Raw genomic sequence first — 15,928 nt, 5'->3', positions numbered from 1 at the left:
GGAGACCCACAAAATAACTGAAAAAATATCAAATTCCCATTCTGGGGAGTCTGCTATATTCACTAATATAGTGGCAAAAATCCCTAGGGTACATGGGCAGTGCCTAGCAAATGACAGACCAATGAGCTAGTTGTATTTAGGAACCTCATTCTTCTGAAATGAAACTTATCCTAGAATTATATACGGCCTAAAAGTTACCTCCTGAAAGCCTCCTTGTTGCTCAAATGTGGTGTCTCTCTAAACCAAACTCAGCATATAAACACATTACCTTCCTCCTTACATGGGACATGACTCCTAGAGATAAGCCTCCCTGGCACAAGGGATTCTTACCAAGTGCCAAACTGCAATGCATTTGGAAAACACCTGGAGCAAAAGGGTGAAATATAAATACAAATGACTTTTTATTGCTAAGAGAGTTCAGTGAGTCAGGAGGTCATTCCAAAGGTTACACTTACGCATATCTCAGGATGACCTCACTGCCACAGTAGACAGTGCCTTAAGCAGAGGGGTTCCTGAGGGTTCTAGAGACATCTAGGCACTATAGGCAGGGTAGACAATCTCAAGAATTCAACAACCTTTCAGTGGGTCTTGTCTTAGAGTATGTCAAACCTATCCCCTCAATGTATCAGCATTAGACTCATTTATAATTTTCCTATGCATGGCTCTTATGACCCTTTTATTTGAACCTATAATTTGCACTATACCCATTAAATGTGTCCCAGAGACTTAAATCTTCTGACTGTTCATATGCTGGTTGAGCCCTGGATTTCAGTAGCAATCAACCCCTACTTTTCAGTTCACTGGACACACCCAGGACAATTACAATTACAAAAGGATGATTATGGACAATTTCCATCCCAAAAAACAGGGAGTATCTACAGCTGCAAGCAAGAGAATTCCAATCATCTGCATGGTGGGATCTAAGACCCTCTCATTCAGAAGCAGAGGGAACATCACCATGTCCATTTCCTCAAGATTAAAGAATGAATATATGGGGGAGTTCAACTCTGGACCAAAGTGGACTTATTTTAATTCTAATAATGGAATAACTTGTACCACTGATATAAAGGAAGTAGTCACCAGTGATTCTGAGAGGCATGAATGGGAAGAACAGGTGTAATATGGGACATTTTTTGGACATTGGAATTGTTCTGTATGATACTGCAATTACAGATACAGGCCAATATACATTTTGTCAAAACCTATAAAATTGCACAGTGTCAAGTGTAAACCATAATGTAAACTCTAGACCATGGTTACTAGACAATTCTTTAATATTTACTCATCATGTATAACAAATGTACCACACTAATGAAAGATGTTGTTAATGAGGGAAAGTGTAACAGATGGAGGGGGTGACATCTATGATAATGCCCTATATTTTTGGTGTAACATTCATGTAATCTAAAGCTTCTTTAATGAAAAAAAAGGACATTTGTGCTTCATGGGAGGAGGTCAAAATATTGCCATGAACAAGAATTTGGAAGAAGTTAATTCCAACCATCATGGATAGGGATTCAAGACTTCAGTGGAGGAAGTAATTGCAGATGTGGGGCAAATACTAAAAGAATTATAATTAGAAGTAGAACATGAAGATGTTCCTTAGTTTACAATCTCATGATAAAACTTTAATGGATAAGACAAATCCAAGTTCTACTGTGGGTAAAATACCATCAAACATAATCAGCTGCTACTTCAGGAAAATCTTTTGTGAAAAGATGACTCCATTTATGCCTCAAGATTCATTGTTGTCTTATTTTAAGAAATTGCCACAGCCACCCCAATCCTCCAAAACCACCAACCTGACCAGTAAGCAGTCATCAACAATTAGGCAAGAAACCACCCACAAAAATAGATCATGACTTGTTGAAGGCTCAGATGATGGTTAGCATTTTTAAGCAATAAAGCATTTTTATTCAAACTTTATTTCAAAATAAAAAAATAAAATAACAGAAAAGGGCAGCTCAAAAATTTATGGAAGTATTTGGGAAACGGACTTGGCCCAGTGGTTAGGGCGTCCGTCTACCACATGGGAGGTCTGCGGTTCAAACCCCGGGCCTCCTTGACCCGTGTGGAGCTGGCCGATGTGCAGTGCTGATGCACGCAAAGAGTGCCCTGCCATGCAGGGGTGTCCCCCGTAGGGGAGCCCCACGTGCAAGGAGTGCACCCCGCAAGGAGAGCCGCCCAGTGCGAAAGAAAGTGCAGCCTGCCCAGGAATGGCGCCGCACATACTTCCCGTGCCACTGATGACAACAGAAGCAGACAAAGAAACAAGATGCAGCAAAATAGACACAGAGAACAGACAACCGGGGGAGAGGGGGAATTAAATAAATAAATAAATCTTAGAAAAAAAAATTTATGAAAGTATTACTCCTAAAAGTTGTGTTAAAGCAATATTTACCCCTTTAATTCCAACAACTAACTCAACTGTTCCTCTAGTGTTCAGAAGGATATATAGATTAACACAGATTACCTAAATGATGAAGTCAAGTTCTCCTTACTAATGAAAAAAATGAAGTGAGAAAAAACTGCTTAATCATATTCATATCTCACAAAAGCAAACCACATAATCCTTTTTTTACCTTTAGCATTAATATATTACCTTCTATGCTTTTGCTACAAAAATATTGCAATATTGTTAACTGTAGTCTATAAATTGCATTGGCCATATTTTTCCCATGCATCACCACATTCTTATTACCTTGTAGAACATTCCTGTTTTTATATGATTTACCATAATCCTCATCTACCACCAAAATCATTGTTATACATTTCCTATATTAACATCCAGCTGTCCTCTAATAATCTCTAGAATACTCATTTACACCACAATCACATCCATACATCAACAGGGCTTGTTACATTCATTACAATGTTTTACCATCAGGTCCATCCATTACAACATATTTATATTTGACCTTATAAAACTCACATCCAGCATCATCTCCCCCTTCTCATCCCACATTTCATCTCCCATCAACCTATACTTCCAAGTTCAACTCCATAAATCTACGCATTATATTTACTTCACAACAGTGAGACAATACAGTATTCATTCTTTAGTATCTGGCTTATTTCACTCAACATAATACCCTCAGGGTTCCTCCATGTTTTCATGTGCTTCCTCAAAATATTTTCTTCTTATAGCTGAATATATTCCATTGAATGAATATGCCATATCTTGTTTATCCATTCATTGCTTGATGGACACTTAGGTTGTTTCCATCTTTTCGCAACTGTGAATACCACATTGAACATCAGTGTAAAAATATCTGTTCATGTCCCAGCTTTCAGTTCATTTGAATATATGCCTAGTAGCAGGATTGATGGATCATATGGCAAATCTATAGTTTCCTGAGGAACTGACAAATCATATTCCACAGAGGATGCACTATTTTACACTCCCACTAATAGTGAAGGAGTGTTCCTATTTCTCCACATCCTTTACTATGCTTGCAGTTTCTTACTATATTTTTTGGCATAATACCTCATTGTAGTTTTGATCTTCATTTCCCTAATAACTAGTTATAATGTACATCTTTTCATATGTGTTTTCTCTGTTTCTATTTCCACTTCAGAAAACAATGTATTTGAAAATATTTGCCCATTTTTAATTACGTTGTTTGATGTTTTGTCAAGTTGTATGATTTTTTAAATAACATGTAGATCCATCCCTTATCAGATATATGGTTTCCAAAGATGTTTTCCAATTGATTTGCCTGTCTTTTCTCCTTCTTAACAAAATCCTTTGAAAGGCAAAAGTATTTGAGTCAATCCCATTTATCTATTTTTTTTCTTTTGTTGTTCATATTTGGGTATATGGTCCAAGAAATTACCAACAAAAAGATCTTGAAGATTTTCCCCTACATTTTCTTCTAGGGGTTTTTATGGTTCTAGTTTTTATATGTAGGTCCTTGATTCATTTTGAATTAATTTTTGTATAAGGTGTGAGATAGTTGTCCTCTTTCTTTTAGATATGGATATCTAGTTCTTTAAGCACCGTTTCTTGAATAGGCTGTTCTGAACCAGTTGAGTGGGTTTGACAGCCTTGTCAAAAATCACTTGACAATCTATTTCCAATTTTTAAATTTGATACCATTGGTCAATTTGTCTATCTATACGCCAGTCCCATACTGTTTTCACCACTGTAGTTAGATAATATGCTTTAAAGTCTGGAAGTAAAAGTCCATTATTTGTTCTTTTTAAAGATATTTTTCACTATTTAGGGACTCTTATCCTTCCAGATAAACTTAATAATTGACTTTCTCAATTCCACAAAGAAGTATATTGGAATTCTTATTAGAATGATGGTAAATCTACAGATTAGTTTGGGTAGAATTGACATTGTAATGTTATTTAGTCTTCAAACCCATGAACATTGAATATCTTTCCATTTTTTTAGTCATCTTTAGTATCTTTTAGCAAGTTTTATAGTTTTCTGAATTCAAGTCCTTTATGTCCTTGGTTAAATTTACTCCTAAATATTTGTTTCTTTTAGTTATTATTGTTAATGGAAATTTTTCTTTCTTCTCAGATTGATCATTAATAGTATATAGAAATGCTAGTCATTATTATGCATTAATTTTTTTATTCCACAACTTTGCTGTAATGGTCTATAAGTTCTAATAGTTTGTTGTGGATTTTTTAGGACACTCTAAGTATAGGATCATATCATCAGTGAGTAGTGAAAGTTTTACTTCTTCCTTTTCTATTTGGGTGCCTTTTATTTATTTATCAAATCTAACTGCTCTAGCTAGAACTTCTAGTACTGAATTGAATAACAGTGAAAAGAGTGGGCATCTGTGTCTTGTTTCCAATCTCAGTGGATCACATCACCAGCAATAAAATTTGTTTAATTAAGGCATTATATCTTTGACTTTTAAGATATAATGCTATGATGCACTTAGTGCAGAATATAAACATAACTTGTATATGTCTAGGAAACAAAAAAAAAATCATGTAATTCAATTTATTGTGAGAGTCACTGTAAGTGTGGCCTGGATATGAGCCTGTACTATCTCAGAAATATATCTGTACACAGCAAGTTTATTCTCTAATTTTGCTTACTGCACTACCTCTTTCCTTTTACCTTTAATGTGTATTTGTGTTGCTGTCTTTACTTATGCAAATACTCATGTTTTTTTTTTCATATTTGGGAAGGCTTATTTCTTCTAATATTCTTTTCATGCCTTGCTCTCTCTTCTGCTGGGACTCAACTAATGCACATTTTCATACAATTGGTCTTCCACATGCACCTTACACTGTTTACTTTTTCTTTATTTTTTTCTTCCTGTCTTTCAGACTAGATCATTTCAATTATCCTATCTTCAAGTTTATTCTTCTTTATTCTGGCTGACAAACATTCTTTTGAGCCAGGTTCTACTAGAATTTACACCATGACTCAGCTAAGGTTCAAATCTACCAGTGTCTAATGTTCCCATGGGGCTGATGGATGTCTTGGGAAATAGTCTTCAAAAGTCTATACTCAGATGATCAAGAGAAAAGCAGAACTCTATAAGCATGTTTGCATAGTGGTTACTAACATACCACTGCAACAGCCAAGGTAAACAGAACTCCACAAATATAGAAGTGATAAATGAATGTTCATTACTACACATGAGAATTTTTTACAGTTATGCAGAAGAAGCTGACTGAAAAAGAGACAATATTTCAGTCATAAGGTTACTCAGTCTACTTGTTTGAAGAAAATATAAGGTTTTTTCCAGTGGCTATGTGGGTTTATTTTAACTATCTAGTACATAATTAAAAAAATTTCTATAAGGTTGTCTGGTGGGAGACTTCAAGTCTCTTTTAAAAATATTCCATATAAAACTCCATTCACAAATACATGACAAGATTAAACAAACAACAACAAAATAAAACCACTGTTTAACAAACATTTAACAAAATAAGGATCCATAAAGAAGATGAAGATGAAGGGAAACAAAAACAAAAGGGATTGAAGGGAAACAAAAATAAAAGATATGAAAACAAATGGGATGAAGCAAAATAAGTGCTCAGAGATTAATTTCAAATAAATATCCAAACTTCACATTCTTTAGAACTGGGAAAAGGAGAGAAAACTAATCCCAAACTATCAGAAGAAAGGAAATAATAAAAAATGGATTGGATATGATCAAAAGAGAGATCAGAAAAACAATAGAATCAACAAATTCAAACACTCATTCTTTGGAAATATAAAAAATACTGATGATTTTTTAGTGAGAATGACCATGAAAATAAGGTAGGAGACTCTAATTCCTAAAGCCAGAAATGAATGGGAAATTAATGACCTTACAAAAATAAGGAGGATTATAAGAAAAGACAAGAAATCATGGTACACCAACAAAATAGAAAAGCTATATGAAATAGACAAATTCCTAGTAACACCCAAGCTTACAAAACTGACTCAAAAAGAAATAGAAAAGATTAAACTATACTGCATGGTTAGTAGCAATGCTTCAATATATGTATATCCATTGTAACAAATGTACCACAATAATGAAAGATCTTATTGTTGGAAACTGGGATGGGGAGGGGATGGGGTATTTGGGAATCCCCCTATATTTCTGATGTAATATTTATGTAATCTAAAGTATCTTTAAATATGAAAAATAAAATAAAAAACAAAAAAATAAATATAAAATATGAGTAGAATTATACCAAGAAAAGTGAGTGAATCATAAATCAAACCTAATTAAAGAATAAGTTAGGGAGACATCAATTTAAAAAGGCAGATTAGAGTCTCCAAAAGCCTGTTCCTCCGCAGAAATACTGAAAGTATGAGCAAAATCTGTCAGAATCAACTTAAATAGAAATCAAAATAGTCAAAGATTTAAATCAACCAAGTAAATATTCAAACAAAAAAGTCACTTATAGTTTTCCAAAGAGGTTGAGGGTGCACTATTTCTCCTCCTGCCTTGACAGGGTGGGGATGGAATCAGATATCCATCCAACAGTCTAGTCCAAACAGGATGAAAGTAGCTAGAGTTGCCTTCGAGGTGCAAAACTTTTTAAGCTTGAAGAAGTCCCATTTACCTTTTTAAATTTTTTTAAAATAAAAAATAATAATAAAGCTTGTGTTTTGAATATAAAGTTGAATAAACTATTGCCTAACACAAGGTCCTGAAGTTGCTTCCCTGTGTTTTCTTCTAAAGCTATATAGTTCTGATTCTTATATTTAGGTCTTTGTTCCATTTTTATTTGTTTGCTCTACATGGTAAGAACTAGGCACCCACCTCCATTCATTTGTACATGGACATCAAATTTTCCCAAGATCATTTTTGGCAAAACTATTATATCCCCACTGAGTGGACCATCAGTTGGCTGTAAATATGAGGGTTGACATCTGAACTCTCAATTCAATTTCAATCATTAGTATGTCTCTCCTTATGCCAGTACTATGCTGTTTTGATTACTATGGCTGTGTAATAATTTTTAAGATTGGGAAGTAAAAGTCAACCAACTTCATTTTTCTTTTTTAAGATGATTTTTTCTATTGAAGAACCTTACCCTTCCATACAAATTTGATGACTGGCTTTTCCATTTCAGCAAAGAAAGTTGCTGGAATTTTTATTGGGATTGCACTGAATCTATAAATCACTTTAGGTGGTCTTTAAAAATGTCCAGGATTGAATATGATGTCCCATCAAGAGCTAGTTACTTTTCTTTAATGTAGTAACTATTAAGTGGAATTTTATTTCTATTAGCAAAGTCTATATCTGTATCATAACACAAAAGGACAAGTATTAAAACAATATTGGTTATTTCTCAAATTAATCTGTTTTAAACGTGTGAAAATTTTCTGGATAAATAAATTCACTTGCTAAGAAAATCTGAAGAGATAAAAATGAAAACAATACATTGTCATGCTTAAACTATAAGGGCAATGAATATAAATCAACTCAAAATTTCTTTAGATTTTATTCCAGTGCAAACAAAACTCATTATTAAAGGACCAAATATTATAATAAGGACACAATGGATATAAAACAGTATATGTCAAGTAATGCATTTTTATTTACATTGTATATGCAAAAAAATCTGGACTCAGTATTTGTCACTGATTTGGTACAGGTTTTTGTGTCAGTTAATTAAAGAACAGGATTCAAAGAAATCTTTCTAGCCAGGGACTTTGCATTTATTTCTGCCTTACAAAGCTGAAAAAAGTACTCAAGTTCTGAAATCTTATTTAATGAGCCTAAAAACCTCTAAGTGATAAAAATAAATAATGAATAAAATGACATTATTATTAGGCTTTGCTAAGGAAACCCCACATTAGCAAATTGTCATCAAATTAATCCAATCAGCAACCTTTGTTTTTAGGCATATCGTTGGTGCTTTCCAGCACTTTACAGAAAATAAAATGGAAGCTGGGAGCACTTACATTCTTTCACAAAGACTTTCAGAAACAACATTTACCATTTGACCCAGCAAACCCACTTCTAGGCATAAACACAAAAGTTTTGAAAGCAAGGACTTGAAGAGATATTTGCACACTGATGTTCATAGCAGCATTATTCACAAATCCCAAAAGCAGTGCAAGTGTCCAACAATATGTATAAATGGGTAAATAACATAGTAAATTTCTTCTTCACATGGGAAATCAGAAAATAATTAGAAATGAATAAAACCAAGACACAACATACCATAACTTACAGGATGCAATGAAGGTGATACTCAGATGAAAATTTAGAGATGTGAATGCCTATAGTAAAAAAGAAGGAAGATAAAAAATTAAGAACATTGCTGGACATCTTGAACTAGAAAAAGAGCAAAGTATACCCAAAGTTATCAGAAGGAAGGAAGATTAGAGAAGAGATAAATGAAATAGGGTAGTGTTGTGGAAGCAGAGAGATTTAATAATTGCATATGGAAGGCCAGGACTCAGTAATAATTTTGGGAAGAAAAAATTTATTTATGACCAGCTGGACTCAGAAACTCTTCTGTTCAAAAACCCTAGCCTGGAATAAGATTTTTGAGTTTATTTTATACAGAGGATATATGAGTCAGGAGTTAAATGGTGGTGTTTATATGCAAAAGAACCTTTTGTTAGTTTCTTAGAGTTTCAAGTGTTTTATCTGAGTATCAGATAAGTTTTCAATTATCACACTCTCTAGGTAAGTATCAGATAGGTCTTCAATTAACATATACTCTCTAGGTAAGTCTCAATTAACATATACATCCCCCCATGCATATTTTCCACATTCCAGGTAAACTTGAAATAACATATTTAGCTTACACATACAGCCCAGGTTATTTATGAAGAAACATACAGCCCCCCACACACAGCCCATATCAGTAGAAAAATAATTGAAAATAAACAATACAAAAGTTGGTTCATTCAAAAACAATTAATAAAAATAACATGACTACCTAGACTTACAAAGGAAAATGAAAAGACACAACTAAAATCAGAAATGTAAATGGTGATGCTGATATAGGCTATGGGTGGGGGCTGTTCATCTCTTTGCAAATAACCTAAGCTGTGTATGTCAGACAGTGAGAGCTACAGCCCTGCCCTTGGTAGCCATGGCAACAACTCCAGTACTGGAAAAACAATTAAGCAATGTAAATAAACTTTAAATATTCAGGAAGGATGCAAACCAAATGTGTTAAAAGCTTACATGGAATGTGTGAAGTTCATGCTGAAAGCTTACCTAGAATGTATAGGATTCATGCTAAAAGCTTACCTAAAATGTGGAAGATAATGTGTTAATTCAAACTTAACTGAGCACTGAAAGAAAGGACCATTTAACTCTTCCTCTGTATAAAAAGAACTCAAAAATCTTATTCGGGGCTCAAGTTTTGGATAAGTCACTCCCGAGCCTGGCTGGTCATAAATAAATTCTTTATTCCTTCCCAAAATTATTACTGAGTCCTGGCCTTCCCATATGCAATAATTGAACCTCTCTCAATGTCTACAACATTTGGGGGATCATCCAGAATTTGCAAATGAAGGCCAGAGAAGGTAGCATTTTGCTATTCCTTCTAGATCCCTGGGGAGCCAGGAAGACTCATGTGAACCCCAAATCTGGGCACCCCTAGACTATTTTTAGTCAAGAAAAAGATGTGGGTTCTGCTGGAATCCTCCTGATGAAAATCAGGGATAACAGAAGTTCTGGAAAAATTCTGGGAATGAAAAAACTCCAAACATGGAAAAAGGCAAGACTCCCCTGGGGGAGCAGTGTCAGGAAAACCCTAGCTTTAATTTGTGCCTAAGGAATCATGACAAAAAGTAACAAAATGAATATTTGAATGACAGTGATGTCTTGCAGGTAAATTAATTGCATAGCTTGCAGATGAAATTTGTTCAGTTACTAGAAAAAACAAGGAAGCTTCTCAGGGTTGTTACTAATAAGGTTCTTGTAACTTAATAAATAAAAGTATCTGATTCATCTTAAGGTAAAAACATACTAAAAACTGTAACTAAGAATTAAGATCATTGTATAAGTACCTTTATATACATACATAAATTTATAACTAAAGCTATTACAATGGAGTAAATGTGGCCTGGATTTCAGCTATTGTAATAGTGATATTGAATTAATTTGCCTCTATTTATGGCTACTTCGTGTTTATCTAGTGGTTACTGTGATGGTGGTAGTTATTATTTAAACTTATCTTATAATTATTTTATGACTAATTTCACCCCTGGTCTTCAACTATTGTGATAGTAATTATAAACTGCATTTGCATTTGCCTTACCTTACAGTTAAGCCCCTTAACAATTCAACCCAATAATTAAGCTTTAAAAACTTAGAGTTAAATTAAAAAGAAAGGGGCTTATGCATTTCATTTTTATGCTATTCTAAATATTTTTAGTCTTCTCATTTCCTCTTTACCCTTTTAAAGGAAAAGCTGTCTTTTTAGTTGACCTTTAAAATAATATAAATTAATTCTAATTGGGCATTTCCACCAGGAATCAGAAATAACTGTTGTCAGGTTTTCCAAGATTAGGCAATGCTCTTCTGAGTGTACCAAGCCTTACTAAGCAACCCCTCCATTGTTCAGGCTGTCTCAAAAAGAAGGAAAAAAAAAAAAAACGAGTAAAAGCTACCTGGTTTCTTTCCAGTCTAAACAAAAGCCCAAATGCTTGCCAGGTTCCCTCCAAACAGCAATATAACCAGGAAAGCCAGTAAGGGAGTTATACTTTAAATGAACCATGAAAAAAAAAAAGGTTTTAAATAACTAAATGGTGTTTCTGTATCAAACTATTCATGTCTGCTTATTATATGCAGTTATATAAGTAATATATATTCCTAAAACCCAAATTAAACTAAACATTATAGAAGGTCATGTAAAAATCTAAATATAGAAACTGTTTAAACAGGTATAAAACCCTTATTAAATTATAATTAAACAGGTTAAATAATTGCTTTATATTCCAGAGCCTAAAAAATTAGTATGCTTTTAAAATTATTCAGTTTTAAAATGATCAAAAACAAAGGTTTTAAGTCCCTGTAAAAAAGAAAACAACATTCTTTGTTTAATCAAAAACAAGTTCAACTTATTTAACTTAGGTATTATCTCTTTAGTTTATAAAATATCAGGTTAACAAGTTAACATTATATATGCTAAATCTTTAAAATAATAAAAACTGTAAGCTCGTGTTTAATGAAATAAAGTTAAATGTAGAGTTGCTCTCTCTTAAATGCATAAGGTAAATTCCATTGGCTCCTAATTGTAATCTAAAGTAAATCTGCTAGTCTGTAATTGTAGCTAATTGTAAAAAGTTTGTAAAAGTGTCTTCCAAACTGAAGCATTTAAATGGTTCTAGTTCTAAAAAGTCATTAATAACTAAAAACCTGAATTAATATTAATAGCAAAAAATAACTTCATAGCAATGAAACCTGTCTAAAGGTCACTACAAGTTGCATATTTAAGTAATGGTAACAAAAGATTACCTTGATTTCATTGGGAATCTTCCATTTTCATTTTAACAATGAAAAATAATTTTTCCTCTACTACTAAAGTAAAATCATAGTAAAAAATGTAAAAATAAACAAAGTCATTTGATATGTAACATATTACATTGAAAATGTTTAAATATGTATGAAAATCAAGGGATAAACTTCAACATTGTCAAACTCTCTTGTACATTCAAACCAGGCCTTGAATACATTTCAGGTTGCCTCTCCATATGAGTTATTGGCTAACTTGATCACTAACCTTTAAAACAATAAAATATCTACTACCTTTCTGGTCATGCTCCTGAAGTGGATGGAAACTACTTTGCAGTTTCAAGCTCCTGCAGTAGCCAATTGTGGCTAAGGACAGCCAAATGTACAATGAATATCGTCTCCAAACTGGCACTATAGTGCTAGAGACCACTATGCACCAGGTTGATAAAATCTACTCCCTAGTTTCTCTCTAAGACCAATGGTACTGCAGCTTCTGTGAAGAACATATGAAGTGGAGCAATAAATACCAGAGTACTGTGAGTAGAACTTAAACAAATTGGCATTATGGCCTGCTCCCATGGAGAAATAGCATGTAAAGTATTATAAACCTGAAACTTAAAACTATTAATTGCAACCTAGAATCCTTATGCATTAAGTAATACATTCATATTAAGTGCTGTACCTTTATCCTGTTCTAAATATATGCCTAATAATTATAGTGTTATCTTTTCTATTCTAAATCATGTACAAAAGTACATTAGACATTTTAAATTCCTGGTAAACCATTTTCTAAATAGTTAATAAACATGTCTATAAAATAAAACAGCCCTCTTCACTAAAAACAATGGGGCCACCAGTGACTTACAGGTAACTGGTTAATTAATACCAGGCTCAGCCACCCTACTACTCTATTGTACTCTAATGTGTAGCAAAACGAGGCTGGCTTACTAGCAGTGGGTCACCTATTAAACAGTCAAAATTACCAGAAATTATTCAATTAAAAGCAAAATAGAAAAAACTTTATTCTGTATTTCTAATCACTCTCACAGCTTAAAGAATTCCAACTAGGGGTGGGGCAAGATGGCATCTGAGTAAGTACACCATTGTCATCTCTCCTGCAAAGGACCAACTGTGTGGTGATGGAATTCTGCTGGAGCGGGCTGTTTCAGGAACCTACAGGGCAGGAGGTACCTGGATGTTGATCTGGAGAGACTGCAGCAGAATTGGTGCTTGCTCAAAGTAGAACTGTGGGTTTCTAACACTGAACTCGGAAGCCATGGGAAGGTAAATCCCTTCCCCCTAGGGCTGAGGGTGCATCACTCTCAGACAGCTGCCAGTCGTGCGGCAGCATTCCAAAGCCCCATGTTCCCCAAATGCGTGAACCCCAAGCCTGTGTTCCCTGCACCCCTGCAACCCACATTTTGCAGATCTACATACCCCAAGTCCACATTCTCCCAGGGCTCTGTTTCCCAAGCCCAGCAGTCCTGGAAATCTGGCACTGCCCTACTCCTCTGGTCGTGGACTATCTGTGAGTGGGAGGACTTAGGTGGGAGGTGCAGAGGGGCCCAAGGAGTTCAGGCTCAATTTTATTGAGTCTGGAGGAGCATATCAGCTAACTTGGGGAGAGCCTAGGAAGAGAGGAGAGGTGAATCTGGTGAGAGAGCCCAATTTACCTAAATGCCCTGGGATAGGAAACTTGGTCTGGGAGAAGGTGGAGTCAGAAAATTAACTAGCCCCCCTGTAGCACACCTAAGGGAGAGGGACGGTAGAATGTGCTTTGCAGGTTTCCAATAGCATATTTAGGGTTCCTGGCAAGGGGTGGGTGCTCTCTCTCAAGAAATTAATAGACATTATTTTCTGAGAGGAGTTGGTTCACCAGGGACACATAAGAATTTCCTACAGGAGCCATAAAAGTATTTCCGACTTGGTGCACTAATACTGAATGGAACCCACTGCCCAAGAAGGTGCCAGTTCACCAGGAATACATGATGGAGCACGTGAGTGCCAATCATTAAACAGCCTGAAATTCGTCTTCAAAACAAAGCTAAGTACCTAACACTGTTATCTATTACAATATCTCTCTGAACATACAATAACTTTAAAAAGTATATATATATATACTGTTCCCCACCAACTTTTGAAAGAAGTGCTATCTTTGCAGGCATCTATCTTTGTAATCCAGTGTCTTCTTTTAACAAACAGGTATTCCAAAATTCTAATTAAATTTGTTTCTTTCAGAATGGACCTCTTATTAGCCAATGAAAACTTCACCCAACTTCACACAAAATGACAGATCCATCTTGCCCCATTTGAAATAAATAACAAAGGTTTTACACCTTGTTAGGTAAGGACTACAACCCATGGCCAGCAGGAAGTAGTTACGGAGAAGAGATCATCTCTCTTCAGCACCTCTTTAAGATTAAAGGTGTAAACTCTCTAAGAGTAAAATAAAATTAATAGATGGATCTAGAACCTGGCAAAAATTCCACGTAAGCACCAGTAACCTCCAGGATGGCTGCTAGGGGGGCCCCACCCCCAGGATTCTGCTGTCCAGGATGAGAACTTCTGGAAACAGGATAAGCCTCAGATGTTACCCAGGAACTTTGTCTTTAGGCCCTCGCTGGGAAATTGATAAGTGAGATAATCAATCAAAACAACAAACAGCCACCCACCTCATAACGCCAGCGATAATTATGCCAAAGCTTAGCAAATTAAGCTGGCATAAAGGGGGAATGATATATGCTATAGGTGGAGGCTGTCTCTTTGTAAATAACCTGAGTTGTGTGTGTCTGATGGTGAGAGCTACAGCCCTGCCCTTGGTAACCATGGTAACAATTCCTGTCCTGGAAAAACAATTAGGCAATGTAAATAAACTTTAAATATTCAGGAAGGATGCAAACCAAATGTGTTAAAAGCTTACATGGAATGTATGAAGTTTATGCTAAAAGTTTACCTAGAATGTGGGGGATATGTGTTATTTCAAACATATTCAGCACTGAAACAAAGGACTGTTTAACGCTTCCTCCATATAAAAAGAAATCAAAAATCTTATTTGGGACTTGGTTTTGAATGAGAAGCTCCCAAGTCCAGCCGGTCATAAATAAATTCCTTTTTCCTTCCCAAAATTATTACTGAGTCCTGGCCTTTCCACACACAATAATTAAACCTCTCTCGACATCTACAACAATGCAACTACTGACCTTACAGAAATAAAAAAGGTTATAAGTAATACTATAAACAACTGTACACAACAAATTAGATTATCCAAATGAAATGGAAAATTTTCTAGAAATACACAAATTACCTAAATTGACTCAAGGAGAAAGAGAAAACCACAGCAACCTGTAACAAGTACAGAGATGGAATCAATAGCCAAAAACCTCCCACCCAAGAAAGCCTAGGACCATATGCCTTCACTGTTAATTCTACCAAACATTTAAAGTAGAATTAACACCAACCTTTCTCAAACTCTTACAAAAAAACTATTCTAGAGTAGAGGCGCCCTCTAACTCATTCTGTGGCCAGCTTAACTGATTGTCCAGGCCCCTCTACACCCAGAAGGGCCCTGGCTGTGTGGCCTCCTCTCCTGCCGCGGGCCTCCTCGTCTCAGGGTCCGGAGACCAAGCTGTCCTGAGAGCAAAAGGCCCGCGGGGAGCCCACGAGGCTGGTCACTCACAGCAGCCAAGGGGCCCCACCGAGAAGCCACCGCCCGCTTGGCTCCACGAGAGGCGGGGGTCTGGGTGGAGACCCCCGCGATGTCCCTGCAGGAGGGTTTTCTTGGCTGAGGTTCAGGCCGGGTCCCCATGGCCCTGCTGCGCGCAGGCCTCCGCGGCACAGCTCCCAGGTTGGTTTCTGGTTGATTTTAGGGAAGGGGAAGGGGTGGCTGCTGACCCCAGTGTTGACCTTGGTTCCCCAGGAACTCAGCAGGACCCAGGGTCTAAAGGGACCCCTACTCACCCCGCCCCCAGCACACACAGGAGCCTAGTCTCAGTGGTCGTGTCTAGTCCCCCTGGGGTCGTCCTTTA

General features: G+C 35.8%; 2 long non-coding RNA genes across 2 annotated transcripts in view; both read right to left on the bottom strand.

The window, feature by feature from the left end:
* The window catches only part of LOC131274934 (uncharacterized), a 681,981-nt gene that overhangs the window by 313,642 nt on the left and 352,411 nt on the right, over positions 1-15,928 (bottom strand). The gene's annotated exons all lie outside the window — the stretch shown is intronic.
* The window catches only part of LOC139437255 (uncharacterized), a 60,379-nt gene that overhangs the window by 43,916 nt on the left and 535 nt on the right, over positions 1-15,928 (bottom strand). The window contains exon 2 of the long non-coding RNA XR_011646990.1: positions 8,649-8,707. This is a non-coding gene — a long non-coding RNA (uncharacterized lncRNA). The remainder of the gene's footprint in view (positions 1-8,648; positions 8,708-15,928) is intronic.

The sequence above is a fragment of the Dasypus novemcinctus genome, chromosome 21 (assembly GCF_030445035.2).
Source record: "Dasypus novemcinctus isolate mDasNov1 chromosome 21, mDasNov1.1.hap2, whole genome shotgun sequence".
Lineage (NCBI taxonomy): Eukaryota > Metazoa > Chordata > Mammalia > Cingulata > Dasypodidae > Dasypus > Dasypus novemcinctus.
The sequence above is the reverse complement of the archived record's forward strand: the minus strand, read 5'-3'. Positions and strand labels throughout refer to the sequence as shown.